Source organism: Zea mays, chromosome 5 (genome assembly GCF_902167145.1).
Source record: "Zea mays cultivar B73 chromosome 5, Zm-B73-REFERENCE-NAM-5.0, whole genome shotgun sequence".
In the NCBI taxonomy this organism is placed as follows: Eukaryota; Viridiplantae; Streptophyta; class Magnoliopsida; order Poales; family Poaceae; genus Zea; species Zea mays.
Genome location: NC_050100.1, coordinates 74,025,000 through 74,038,503, shown reverse-complemented (window position 1 = coordinate 74,038,503; position 13,504 = coordinate 74,025,000). Strand labels below are relative to the sequence as shown.

The 13,504-nt window shown below is 53.4% G+C and overlaps 1 pseudogene; it reads right to left on the bottom strand.

Annotated features, from left to right (window-relative positions):
• Positions 1-12,919: 12,919 nt before the first annotated feature.
• On the bottom strand, positions 12,920-13,219 carry LOC109939706 (endoglucanase 4-like; annotated as a pseudogene).
• Positions 13,220-13,504: the final 285 nt, after the last annotated feature.

Here is a 13,504-nt window from a genome sequence, read left to right as displayed (position 1 = left end):
CTGATACTTATCTAACCAATTCATCCCTAGGATGACATCTATTCCCTGAGTACCCATTACTATAAGGTTGGCGGGAAACGCTATCCCCCTTATTTCCACACTTACATTTAAACAAATGCTATCAGCTCGAATTCTACCACCGGCTGAGTCAATTTGAATAGGGGTTGACATGGTAGTAATTGGAAGATTATGTGCTTCTACCCATGATGCAGTAATGAAAGAATGCGTTGCTCCAGTATCAAATAACACTTCTGCAATATGGGAGTCGACTGGGAACATACCTACTATCATGTCGGGGGTCTCCTGAACTGCTTCAGCCTCCAAGTGGTTCAGCCTTCCATGATTATAGCGCGGCTGAGGGCGATTGCCTGCTCCAGGCTGAGACACATTCTGCTTTGCTGGGGCATTGGGGCCTGACTGCTGCTGGGCTGCCTTCTTCGGACATTGCATCACCCAATGGCCTTGCTCTCCACAGTGGAAACATGCCCTGTTTCCAACCTGAGCTGGTGCTGCCTGACTGTTCTGCTGATTTGCTGGGGCAGGAAGACGAGGTGTCTGCTGATTCTGCCTCTGAAACTGACCTCCTCCTGACTGATTGCTCTGACGATTCTGGTACTGATGCTGAGGATACTGCCTTTGGAACTGCTGATACTGCTGACGCTGCTGATGCTGCTGAGGTGGACGCTGGTTCTGCCTGAACTGCTGAGGTTGATTGCCTGAGAAACGGGGACGGCTGCTGCTTCCAGGCTGGGGTCCACTGATCTTGCGCTTACGATCTTCCATCTCCTTACGCTTCCTTTCTGTCATGATTGCTCTGTCAATCAGGTGCTGGAATGTCGGGAAGGTGTGATTCATCAGCTGATACTGCAGAGGGTCAACCAAGCCTCTCAGAAAACGGTATTGTCGCTTGGCGTCGGTGTTGACATCTTCGGGAGCGTAGCGAGACAACTGCAGAAACCTGTCCCGATACTCACTGACAGACGATGACCCTTGCTTAAGGGCCAGGAACTCCTCCTTCTTCACTGTCATCAGACCTGCAGGCACATGGTACTGACGAAAGCTACCTCTGAACTCTTCCCAGGTGATGGTGTCGGGGTTGGCATGGGTGGCGAGGTAAGACTCCCACCATGACTGGGCTGCTCCTCTCAACAGACGGGGACCATACAGAACTTTCTCCCTGTCATCGCACTGAGCGGTATGCAACTCCCGCTCCACAGTGCGCAGCCAATCTTCAGCATCCATGGGGTCAGAAGAATGAGCGAACGTTGGTGGATGACCTCTCATGAATTCAGCACGCTTATCTCTAGGCATCTGAGGCATCTGAGGCTGGGGTGGAGCCTGCTGCTGCTGCTGCTGCTGAATGGCGGCCAGAGTCTGACCGATGGCTTGAACTGCCTGAGTCTGCATCAGAAACATCTGCTCAATCGACATCGGGGGCGGGGGCGGCAGCTGCTGCTGCTGGGGCGCCTCATCTTGCTGACCGGCTTGCTCCTGCTGAGCACGCCTTCCTCCTCTGCGCCTGTTCTCTGACATCTGCAGAACGCAACCACACATCAGAACTGATCTGGCAAAGCTTGCAGCATAAGAAAAGAGTATAGAATTCTCCAACAGCACTGAACAGATGAGCATCTTCACTGATCTCCAACACAGACCACACAGCTTCTCAGATAAAGAGGAAAGTAGAATAAAGGTTTTCCCAACTATATAACTAACTTTATTGACATAGTATGTAAACCAAAATGCAGGGGATACCCACACTCTGGTGACAATCATTACAAAGATCCAAACCAAACATAGTTCATCATGACAAACATAGATGCACAGGATATAGCAAACTATCCTGTCTAACTAAGACTAACTAAGACTGAGACTAACGCTAAGACTGAAGCTTCTATGTATATATATTTCGTATTAATTACAAGGTCCAACTCTAACGATCTATGGCTCTAGAGTTATCTTGGTCTTGCAGGCGGGATTGCCATAAGACTGGTGTCCACGCTGAGGTGAGCGGTACGGGTGCTGAGTCCCAACGGGAGCGGGGGAACCACCATCCAAATAACGACGTTCCGCGCGCTCAGCCCGCAGCAGGGCGATCTCAGCACGAGCCCTACTCAGCTCGTCTAATGCATGGTCCAGCTCCGTGTTTAGCACGGCGGCTAGGTTGACTGTGCTGCTCAACCTAGGATTGCCCTCACCGACAGGTGAGACAATCACGCCTCCTGTGCTGCCAGATGAACGGCGGGGGTAATACTTCAGGTCAAGGCCGTCAGCTGCCCCACCGAAAACCGAGCAGTAGTGCGAAAGCGCACGCCGTGCAGCATCTTGCATGGCTGCCTCAGCTGAGTCCCGCTCAGAGATAGAATAGTGCTCTGAGCAAGCCTCCGCTCCCTGGAGACTGTTCTCCGGGCAGCGCACCAAGCAAGTTGCCTCCCAGCGATCCGGGTAGACCCCGCGACTGTGCTGGTAGACCACACAACGATACTCGACGGACCAAGTATGCCGGTCAAATGCCCGACGTAGCAGGGTGTCGAGCGCATCGTGGAAGTGACACCCGCGAGCAGCGTCGCGAGTGATGGGTCGAGCAACCCATCCTTCCGGCTCAAGGTTAGCAGAGAAGTCGGTGTCGTGGCTCGAGCTGTCGTCGCCATCTCCGTCGTCTGGGTCTCCTCCAGCAGCTACTCCAGAAGCTGGGACGCCCAGTGGTGGTGCAGGGGGCGCCTCCAGGGGAAGCACAGGAGAGCAGCTCCTCACAGACTCTATCTCCTGGTGGAGCGAGAAGGAAGAGCTCTGCTGCTCCTGTCGTCGACGTTCCTGCTCCTCACGCAGGCGGTGGTGTAGTCTCTCCAAGTGGCTGGACTGTCCGGCCACAGGACGGCGAAGCGGACGCTCAGCAAGGCGGGAGGGTAAGAAGGGGATGACTGACTTACGTGCAGTGTGTCTAAGTCGAGCCATCTACAAAAGACATCGCAAGCAAAAGGGTGAGAACAGAATCAATATGACCAGCAAATAATGAATCATAAGTGAATGAAGGATTAGAATAAAACATGTTTTTCATCAAGGTATAATATATAGTAGAACATAGGTTTGGTCGGTAGGACCAACTTTTGAAGGGATATCAAAGTCAAGGAAGAGACAGAGGTCTATAGTCCTTAGAACGACCATTCTACTCTAGGTTAGCGGTCCTACAGTCAGCACGGCTTTGATACCACTTATGTCACACCCGGTTTTAGAAGGCAAACCGAATGCGAACCATGTACGTGCCAGGATCAGTTATTCACGTACACAGCAGTTACATAACCTGGACATCATCACACAGTGCTCAAATAGTATTAATAAGGGAAATAGTCGATTACACCATACGTCTGAGACGTCCATATAGTTCTTACAATAAATCAAAGTGCGAAAACGAAACGTAGATAACACGGCCTTCACAGGCAGCCGACTGGGGGTTGCCGCTAACCCACACCTAGAACTCGTCGTAGTCTTGGAACTCCTGGAAGTCTCCTTCCACAGCTTCATCTTCTCCTGAGCAGTGGTTGCAATGCTGACAACCTGGGGGGGGGGGGGGTTTGGTGTGTAGAGCAAGGGTGAGTACACATCAACATACTCAGCAAGTATCCTGTTTGGCTGTAATGGACTAGCTTTATGTGGGGATCAGTCAAGCAGTTGCTTTTAGTTGGTCAGGTTATTACTTACTAGTAGAAAGCCAGGTTTTAACATTAACCCAAGTTATTAACCCAATGTACCCTTTCCAAACGGAAAGAATACCACTTACCAATACCATAATCATAACCAGAACCATCAATCTCATTGCCACCTGTACCAAAATATCTCTGATCAAGTATCACTAATCTCTGGAGCTCCCTTGGCCGCTCATAACCGTGAGCACGGCTGATATATCAGTTTCATAACACTCTGCAGAGGTTGTGCACTTTACCCACAAGCCGTGATTCCCTCTTGCCTCGGGCCGATCAAACCCTTAAACACTACCAAGGTGGATAGGCAGGGTTTCACTACGTAGCCTTTACAAAGATTCCCCGGGGCTGTAGCCACCCGTTAGGTTTCCTAAATGCACCGCACTCCTCCCCAAGGGGCGAACCCAAACTTGGCAGAGCGAGCCGCATACACCGAGCCCCATTGACGGCACGACGGCTAAGTGAACTACATCCCGGATCCTCTAATTATTCAGCTAAGGGCACCCCATTCCACCCTCATGGTTGCACTGTTTTCCCGGGCGGTCATCCATAGAACAGGTCCTTACGGAGAGGCACTCGAGAAACCGCTCGAGTCCCCTTGAAAACCACAAGTATAATCATAAAGAAGAACGGGAAAACAGCGTATCATAGATAATCACATCATGTTCATTGATTAGAGTTGAGCAATAGCATCAGACTAAGTAGTAATAATCCGACCCAAATAGGTAAACAAGGACATGGATAACAAAAGCTAGTCAATCCTTAGGTATAAATGTGTAATGCGGGAGGTGAATTAAAGAATGAATAGGACAGAGATAGGTCAAAGGACACTTGCCTCCACCAACCGACTGCTGCTCAGGGGCTTCTCCTGCGAATTCCTTGGGCTCTTCGACCGGATCGTTCTCTATGCGAGCGCAAACATACATACATCCATCCACATTTAATACAAAAGAACAGTACACCATACAAGGGAACAAATAAAGTGAGTATGCATCAAGTATGACATTCGATAACGCATTTGTTATGGTTAGAAAGAAACGGGAAAGGTCTCGCAGGGGGTTAAATCTTATGCACTAATGACACAATTGGTTTTTAACAAAATAATTCTGTTATATATATTTATATATACTAATGGAAACCTAATCACTTTTAGTTGATCAACATTGCACAGGGTAAACAATTAACTACGTGAATCAATAACATAACGGAATTTTAAATTAAACTTCCTATTTTCCCATAGCATGAACAGTGATTAGCCTACTTAAAATACAGTAATTATGATCACAGAAAGTAAATAAAATAAAATAAAAAAAATAAAAAAAACAGAGGGGGGGGGCGGTTGAACCGGCCCTAGGGGCGGTTGAACCGGCCCGGGGGCAGGCGGCCGAGCTGGGGCGGCCGAGCGCGGGGGGCGGCCGAGCTGGGGCCGGGGGCGGCTGAGCCGGGGCCGAGGCCGGCTGAACCGGCCCGGGACAGGGGGGCGCGGCCAGGGGGCCAGGCGGCCGGGGCGCGGGCTAGGGGCGGCTGGCGGCCGGGCGGGGCGCGGCTGGGGGCGGCCGAGGGCCGGCCAGCGGCGGCCAGGGGCCACGGCGGGGCTGGGGCGGCTGCCGGCGCGGCCAGGGGGCGCGCGGGGGTGGGGAGAGAAGAGGAGAGGGAGGAGAGGGAGGAGGGGGAGGGGGCTCACCGGCGGGGGATCGACGGCGAGGGGCGGCCGGCGGCAGGGGGCGGCGCGGCGGCCTAGGGTAGGGGGCAGGGGCGGCGGCGGCTTAGGGTAGGGGGCAGGGGCGGCGGCGGCTTAGGGTGAGGGAGAGAAAATGAGAGAAAATGAGAGGGAGGGAGAGAGAATTGGGAAAAATAGAGGGGGTGGGGGGCGGCTTGGGCCAATTGGGCCCAAGGGGGGGCGCCAGGGGGCGGCTGGGCCGGCCGGGGTCGGCCCAGGGCGCGGGAGAGAGAGAAAGGGGAGAGAGAAAGAGAGAGAAGGAAAGATAAAAGATTTTCCGCTTGTTCTCGAAATCCGATCTTTTAGATGAATGCGATTGCACTTTCAAACAACCAAAAATGCAAGGGCGGCATGGTGCATCAAACAACATAAAGTATTTAGGGTTTTTTATACATACGGGAATTCCAAACCGAATCCCGCTAAACTTTGAAAAAGGTCAAGGTTTAGCGAGGGGAAAAAGAAAAGGAAAAGGTAACGCCCGAATTTTGGCGAGTAAAGAAAAGAAAAAATTCAACTGCAAAATTCGGGGCGTTACAACCAACTCCCGCGGAGTTGCGTTCCTCCAACGATGAGGCGAGAAGACGGCGGGTACCCCCCATCCGGGGGCTTGGAAGGTGAAAAGACGCGACGCATGAGGGAGGAAGAAGACATGGTTGCCTTCCAAAAGGGGTCACCCTCCTTTTAAAGGCAGCTCTCCCTACGTGCGCCCCCAAACGCCACGGGCTGAGTCTTCTCCAACACACTCCAAGGCCCTCTCCTGCGGCGCGGGGGCTGGGTCCCGCATGTCATGCAAACCGACTCAGAGCAGAAGAAGCCAAAGCGCCGCGCGCGGTGCATGCAACCGCCCAGCGGTTACAAGCGACCCCCCACTTTTGCCCAGACCAACGGGCGGAAGGAGTGGGCAGCCATGCAGGCGGCATGCAACCGCGCCAAGTGGACACGCTTCTCTGACTCCCAGCGCGCCAGCACGGAGGCCCAGGCCCACGCGTCGCGCAACCAGCGCGCCGGATGCTGCATGCAGGCAACTGCACCGCCACTTGCGCCACCGCTGCGCCTCTTCGGTTGCGGAACCAATGCCGCGACTCGAGGCGACCCAGCGGCGCCAGCCTGGCGCGACGGTCAATACGGCCGAAAGTGGGCCGGCAGTAATGACGGTGGCAGGCGGGCGGGAGCAGCGGTCGCGTCGTCAGCCAGGCTCACGTCCCATCCAGGGGCAGCAAGAGAGCCTCCTCCCACGAAGTGAAGACGGTGCGCCCGTGATCCGTTCCTCGAACGGCTCGCGCACGCGCAACGGCCGCCCCGCCAACCACTCGCCCCGTCGCATTAACTCCGCGGCGGAACAGGCGGCGTTTCTGGCAGGAGAAGCGGGCGACGCTTCGCCTTCGCCGTGATAACCGCGCCAAAAAAGGTACGCCACGTCGTTCGATTTCGTATCCTTTTCCTTTTTCCTCTTTCTCTATCTCTTGCAACAGGGACCGGGAAAGGGGGATACCCCGAAAAGGATCCTTCCCTGTGAAGGAACCGGGCTCCGAGCCCCCCCTACTGATCAGAGGTTCGAAGACTGGCCCTCCGAGGGGTTCAACAGTCGCCTCAGATCGCGTGGGCCCTACACCCACTACTGGTCAGAGGTTCGAAGGCCGGCCCCCCGAAGGGCTCCACGGCCGCCTCAGGCTACTCGGGCTCCGCGCCCATTACTGATCAGGGGTTCGAAGGCTGGCCCCCGAAGGGTTCACAGTCGCCTCAGACGCCGAGCGAGGGATGACCAGGGGTACGTTCGATACATAACCAAGGCTCGGGCTGCGCTCCCGAGGTACCCTAGGACATTTCCGAGACCAGCGGGAGCGATCTTGTAACGGAATCCCATCGAAGGGAGGCATCGAGCCCTCGGACCCCGTCGCCAGGGGACCAGGTCCGGTAGATCACCCGCAGGTACTTTTGGGCGTGCCTCTGGGCCCCTAGCCGAACCCCAACGAACGGGGCACGGATGTCCACTCGGATTACCCGCTTGCAGCTCACCGGAGACACCATGTTCGGTGCCCATCGAGGGTAACATGGTGCTCTCCCCCCTCCTCCTTGCGGAAAGGCGACGTAGGGGCGTATGTAAAAAGCCGAGTCTGTCCCTGATCGCCCTCTCGCCCTGTGCGGAGGCTCGGGGGCTGCTCTCGCAAACCCGGCTCCGGCCAAACCGTTGACAGCGTCAACATACCAGCCCGAGAGCTTGGGCCCCGACCGTGCACCCGGGCTACGACCAGTTCGCATGAGGGAACAACCAGACCAGCCGAAGCATTACGCAAGGCATTAAGACCTCGAAGGAGTGAAACCACTCCTCCGAGGCCTCGGGGGCTACACCCGGCGGGTGCGCTCGCACGCACCCACCGGAACAAAATGCAACCGAGAAAGGCTGGTCCCCTTGCAAAAAAGTGCGACGAAAGCCTCCAAGCGAGTGCTAACACTCCCTTCGAGGCTCGAGGGCTACTGTCGGGGACCATAATTAGGGGTACCCTCAAGACGCCTAATTCTCAGCTGGTAACCCCCATCAGCATAAAGCTGCAAAGGCCTGATGGGTGCGATTAAGTCAGGAATCAGTCCATATGAGTGACTCGATCACGCTTCGCCCGAGCCTAGCCTCGGACAAGGGCAGCCGACCTCGAGGGACTTCCGTCTCGCCCGAGGCCCCCCTTTAACGGCGGACACATCTCCGGCTCGCCCGAGGCCTTGGCTTCGCTAAGAAGCAACCCTGACTAAATCGCCGCACCGACTGACCGAGTTGCAGGAGCATTTAACGCAAAGGCGGTCTGACACCTTTATCTTGACGTGCGCCCCCCGGCAGAACCGAAGTGACCGCCGTCACTCCACCGCTCCACTGGCCGGTCTGACAGAAGGACAGCGCCGCCTGCGCCACTCCAACTGCAGCGCCACTCGACAGAGTGAGTCTGACAGGCAGTCAGACCTTGCCAAAGGCGCCATAGGAAACTCCGCTCCGCCCGACCCAGGGCTCGGACTCGGGCTAAGACCCGGAAGACGGCGAACTCCGCTCCGCCCGACCCAGGGCTCGGACTCGGGCTAAGACCCGGAAGACGGCGAACTCCGCTCCGCCCGACCCAGGGCTCGGACTCGGGCTAAGACCCGAAAGACGGTGAACTCCGCTCCGCCCGACCCAGGGCTCGGACTCGGGCACAGCCCCAGAAGACGACGAACTCCGCTTCGCCCGACCACAGGGCTCGGACTCCGCCCTGGCCTCTGCCGAACGATCTCCGCCTCGCCCGACCCAGGGGCTCGGGCTCGGCCTCGGCCACGGAAGACAGACTCGACCTCGGCTTCGGAGGAGCCCCCACGTCGTCCGACCTAGGGCACAGGCCCGCCACGTCAACGGGAAGCGCCATCATCATCCTACCCCGAGCCGACTCGGGTCACAGAGAACAAGACCGGTGTCCCATCTGGCTAGCTCCGCAGATGGGCAATGATGGCGCCCCACGAGCTCTGTGACGACGGCGGCTCTCAGCTCTCTTACGGAAGCAGGGGGACGTCAGCAAGGACTCGACCGCACCGACAGCTGTCCCTCCGCCAGGCTCCGTTGCTCCTCCGACAGCCACGACATCACGCCAGCAGGGTGCCAAGATCTCTCCGGCTGCCACATTGGCATGTACTTAGGGCGCTAGCTCTCCCTCCGCTAGACACGTAGCACTCTGCTACACCCCCATTGTACATCTGGATCCTCTCCTTACGCCTATAAAAGGAAGGACCAGGGCCTTCTTAGAGAAGGTTGGCCGCGCGGGACCGAGGATGGGACAGGCGCTCTCTTGGGGCCGCTCGCTTCCTTCACCTGCGTGGACGCTTGTAACCCCCCTACTGCAAGCGCACCCGACCTGGGCGCGGGACGAACACGAAGGCCGCGGGATTTCCACCTCTCTCACGCCCGTCTCTGGCCACCTCGCCTTTCCCCCCTTCGCGCTCGCCCACGCGCTCGACCCATCTGGGCTGGGGCACGCGGCACACTCACTCGTCGGCTTAGGGACCCCCCGGTCTCGAAACGCCGACATATATATATATTTGTTTTTCCAGAATGTGATAGCTCATTTAGCTCACGAGATACCTCGTTAACGAACCAAGCTAGGATGTCTGCTCAGCTTGTGAAAAAATTCAAACGAACTGCGCTGACCACAAATAGAGCGAGCCGACAAGCCACGTCGAACCCTACCTAGAAGTCCCACGGGTCGTAGAAGACGCGTATGAGCTGAAGCCTTTGCCCACATCGATGCCCAGCGACAGCACGAACTTTGTCGAGTGTTTTTCAGGCTTTTTCGAGTGCTTCAGACACTTGGTAAAGAAGCTGATTCCGATAGTGCATATTGTCCCTTATCTCAAACTCTAACACTTTGATGTCCAATATCAGAACCGTCCACTCGTCGATTCCCAAACCATCAAACCTAGATACAGATGTGTATCTCTCCACCATAATTTTAATGCATATATCGCTGTCTGTCCTCAACTGCCCGATTCAGCGAGAACCAAATGAACCAATGGATGGTTGCCTTTGGCAATTTATAGTTAGACAGTACTTGCATTGGTAGCTCTTACTGATGTTAGTTTTCGAACGCTTGATGTTGCAAAGGACAGTATAGTTAATAGTTTCTCCGGCTGTATTGTCATCACTCGAATCCGGAACACGTAAAACACACCAGCTGCAGATCGGGGTGACAATACCGAGGCTGCTGAAAATCTCCGATCCATGCACGTCGTTCATAAGGTGGCCCGGCCGGCCTATCTATAAATACCATCAAGATCAATGGCAGATGCATTCCTGTATCCAACTAGCTCATTTAGTAGGGGATCAGCTGTAGAGTCCGGATCGGATAGTGAGGAAGTGAACGGAGGGAAAGAGAATGAGCAGCGAGAAGACGTCGTGGCCGGAGGTGGTGGGGTGGCCGGCGGCGGCGGCGGTGACCCAGATCAACAGCGACAGGCCCGACGTGGCCATCGAGGTGGTCCCGGACGGCACCAACGTGCCACCGGGGTACAATGCCCTCCGCGTCCGTGTCTACTTCGACGCCGCCAACGCCAGCGGCCCCGTCCTCTACACTCCCGTCCTTGGTTGATTCTTGTTCGACCACTTACTTGGTCGATCGACGGCGGCGTGGTGTCGCCATAGACGTACTAGCTATACTGGAAGCAGCAGACACTTCGTGGTTTGTTCTTCATTCGTCATCTGGAGAGGATGATTTGGCTTAAGTTTGCGTGTGTGTGTCTTATATGTGCTAGTGGTTTAATTTGGATAAGTCGTCGTGTTCGTGAATGTTCACAGCATGCATGCAGTTGCAGTTCAACCTTGCATGTACGCTAGTTGAATAATATAATATATTGTTGTTTGGGTGCCTCGATCGTCACTCTTTAAGACCTTTTCAGCGTAATTTATTAATCATTTGCGCAAAAAAACAAATATCTAAATAAAACTCATACAGTATACAAACATACATGAAATATACAATAATGAAAAACTAAACTCCGACAAGGGGATCCTTTGTCACATGTCATGTTTAATATTGCTGCTGACATGCTTTGAGTCTTAGTCGAGAGAGCTAAGGATCATGGGCAAATAGGTGGGGTAGTGCCCCACTTAATTGATGGAGGTCTATCTATCCTACAATATGCAGATAACACGGTTCTATTTTTGGACAATGACTTAGAAAAAACTCGCAAAATGAAGCCATTGCTTTGTGTATTCGAGCAAATTTCAGGCTCAGAATAAATTTTACAAAAGTGAGTTGCTCTGCTTTGAGGATGCTCAAGAATCCTTAGAATCGTATTTGGAATTGTTTGGCTGCAAACATGGGGTCCTACATTTAAAATATTTAGGCATACCTATCCATTACAAAAAAAACTTCAAAACTCCAACTTGAGAGAGATTGAAGAACAAGTGGAGAAGAGGCTTGCTAATTTGAAAGGAAAACTTATTTCAATTGGAGGTAGATTGACATTGATTAATTTAGTACTTAGTAGCCTTCCAATGTATATGATGTCCTTCTTCGCGATCTCCAAAGGCGTTCTTAAAAAACTAGATTATTTTCGCTCTCGTTTCTACTGGCAAGGGGATGAGAATAAAAGAAAATATTTCCTTTTTAGATGGACTATCCTATGTCAACCTAAAGATCAAGGAGGACTTGGGATCCATTATTTGAGTGTTAAGAATATAGCCTTACTAAGTAAGTGGTTATTCAAACAATTAACATGAGAGGGGACTTGGCAAAAAAATTTAATTAATAAATATTTGGGCTCAAAACCGCTGGTCCAAGCCGAATGGGAAATAGGAGACTCACATTTTTAGTCTTGTTTGGTGAAGGTGAAGCAAGACTTTCTTCGCAATGGAACCTTCAAAATTAACAATGGGTCGTAGGTGAGGTTCGGGGAAGAAACGTGGCTTGGAGCAAAAGCTTTAAAAGACCAATACCCTGGGTTATATAGTATAATAACTAGAAACAAGCACATGACCGTTGACACGGTTCTTACGATAACACAACCTAACATCTCTTGGAGATGAACTTTTGTTTGGGTCAAGATTGGTTGCCTGCATACGTGTGATCTAGACTGTATCCGCAGTTGTAGCACAAGCCAAAAGTATCGCTTCTGATTGCATGCGCAGGTACGCAAGCACGTTCGGTTTCTAGCGGGCCGAGCTCGCATGGGCCTGGTCACGCTCACCCACAGAACCAATCAGGCGGATAGTGTCTCTAATTTGTTTGTTTCCTGGCTTAGTGGCTTTAATTAAAAATATTAGAAATGTCATCTTTCTTGGCGCGGCTGTTACTTTCTTGGCGCGGCTGTTGGTCTCTTTGGTTACACAAAAATAATATCGTATTTGAAAATAAAAACAATTCTTCTCCCTTACAGGTCATTTATTCCATTGCACATTGGCTTGGAACATGAGCTATTTTACAGAAGGCGGAGTTGTGACCTATGGTTGTGGAGGCTACGCAGTACTTTGTGTAGGTGGCCATGGAATTTTTTCCCCCGTGGATTGATTACCATTAGAGTGTGGATTATCAACTTTATTTGTCTTTAAGTTGTGTACTTCTTAAGCAGAGGCTGGAAAAAATTTCAACTTGTATACCCTAGATGTAATGTGCTTGAAAATATTAATAAAAGCTTCCTTTATCAAAAAATTGTGGTTAAGGTTAATTTGGTAACCATGGGTAAAATGGTATTTTTGTCCTTCATTTCACTAACATAGTTAGAGGGCCAAACTGACAGAAAGACTAGAAGAAATCAAAAGGTATTTAGAGAAGAAAGGGTGGAAGGAGGGGAGAGGTTGGGTAGGCGGCAGGCAATGGGCTATCCATGTAGTATTTGTCACTGTGTCACGCCGAGAAGTATATGACGCATGGCACAGTACACGCTTCGATCACACATACATACAGGACACACACCAAACCTGCATGTGCATGCACTTGCTTACGTGCAGTGCAGCAGCAGTGGCTAATAATCATGGCGGCTAGCCTAATTACTAGCTTCAGCGGTGGCGGCCGGCGGCGAAGAACGCGAGCGCGCCGACGAGCGGCGCGTTGGTGTAGGTGGAGGGTTCTGTCTACGCGTAGTTGTCGCGGCTGTCGGTGAAGGCGTCGTCGCTGCCGTCAGGCCCGCCGACGACGGCGCCCACGAGCACGTTGGCGTCGGGGTCCGGCGAGTGCAGGTACCGGAACCCCTCGTCGCAGCCGATGCGCGTGGGGTGGTCACGCACCGATGGCATGGACGCGCCGCGGTGGTGCACGTGCCGCGGGTACCGCGCCCCGAACTCCACCATGTAGGACATCCCCGCCGGGTTGGCGCCCAGGATGTAGTCCACCTGCCTCTTGGCGGCGGCCACCAGCGCGGACGCCGGCACCCCCGTGCCGCTGCCGCAGGAGACCCGCGCGCCGGTGAGGGACTTGGCGTGCGCGAGGAGGAGGAGAAAAGACAATCTAGATCCGAAGCTGTGGCTGAAGAAGCTTCGGCTTAGCACGATGACGATGGTGAAAGGCGAAACCGACTTAAAGGAGAAAAGACTGCTTAGTCCTCGACAGCTTGCCTTATGGTCAATAGTAAATGTCAGGGACAT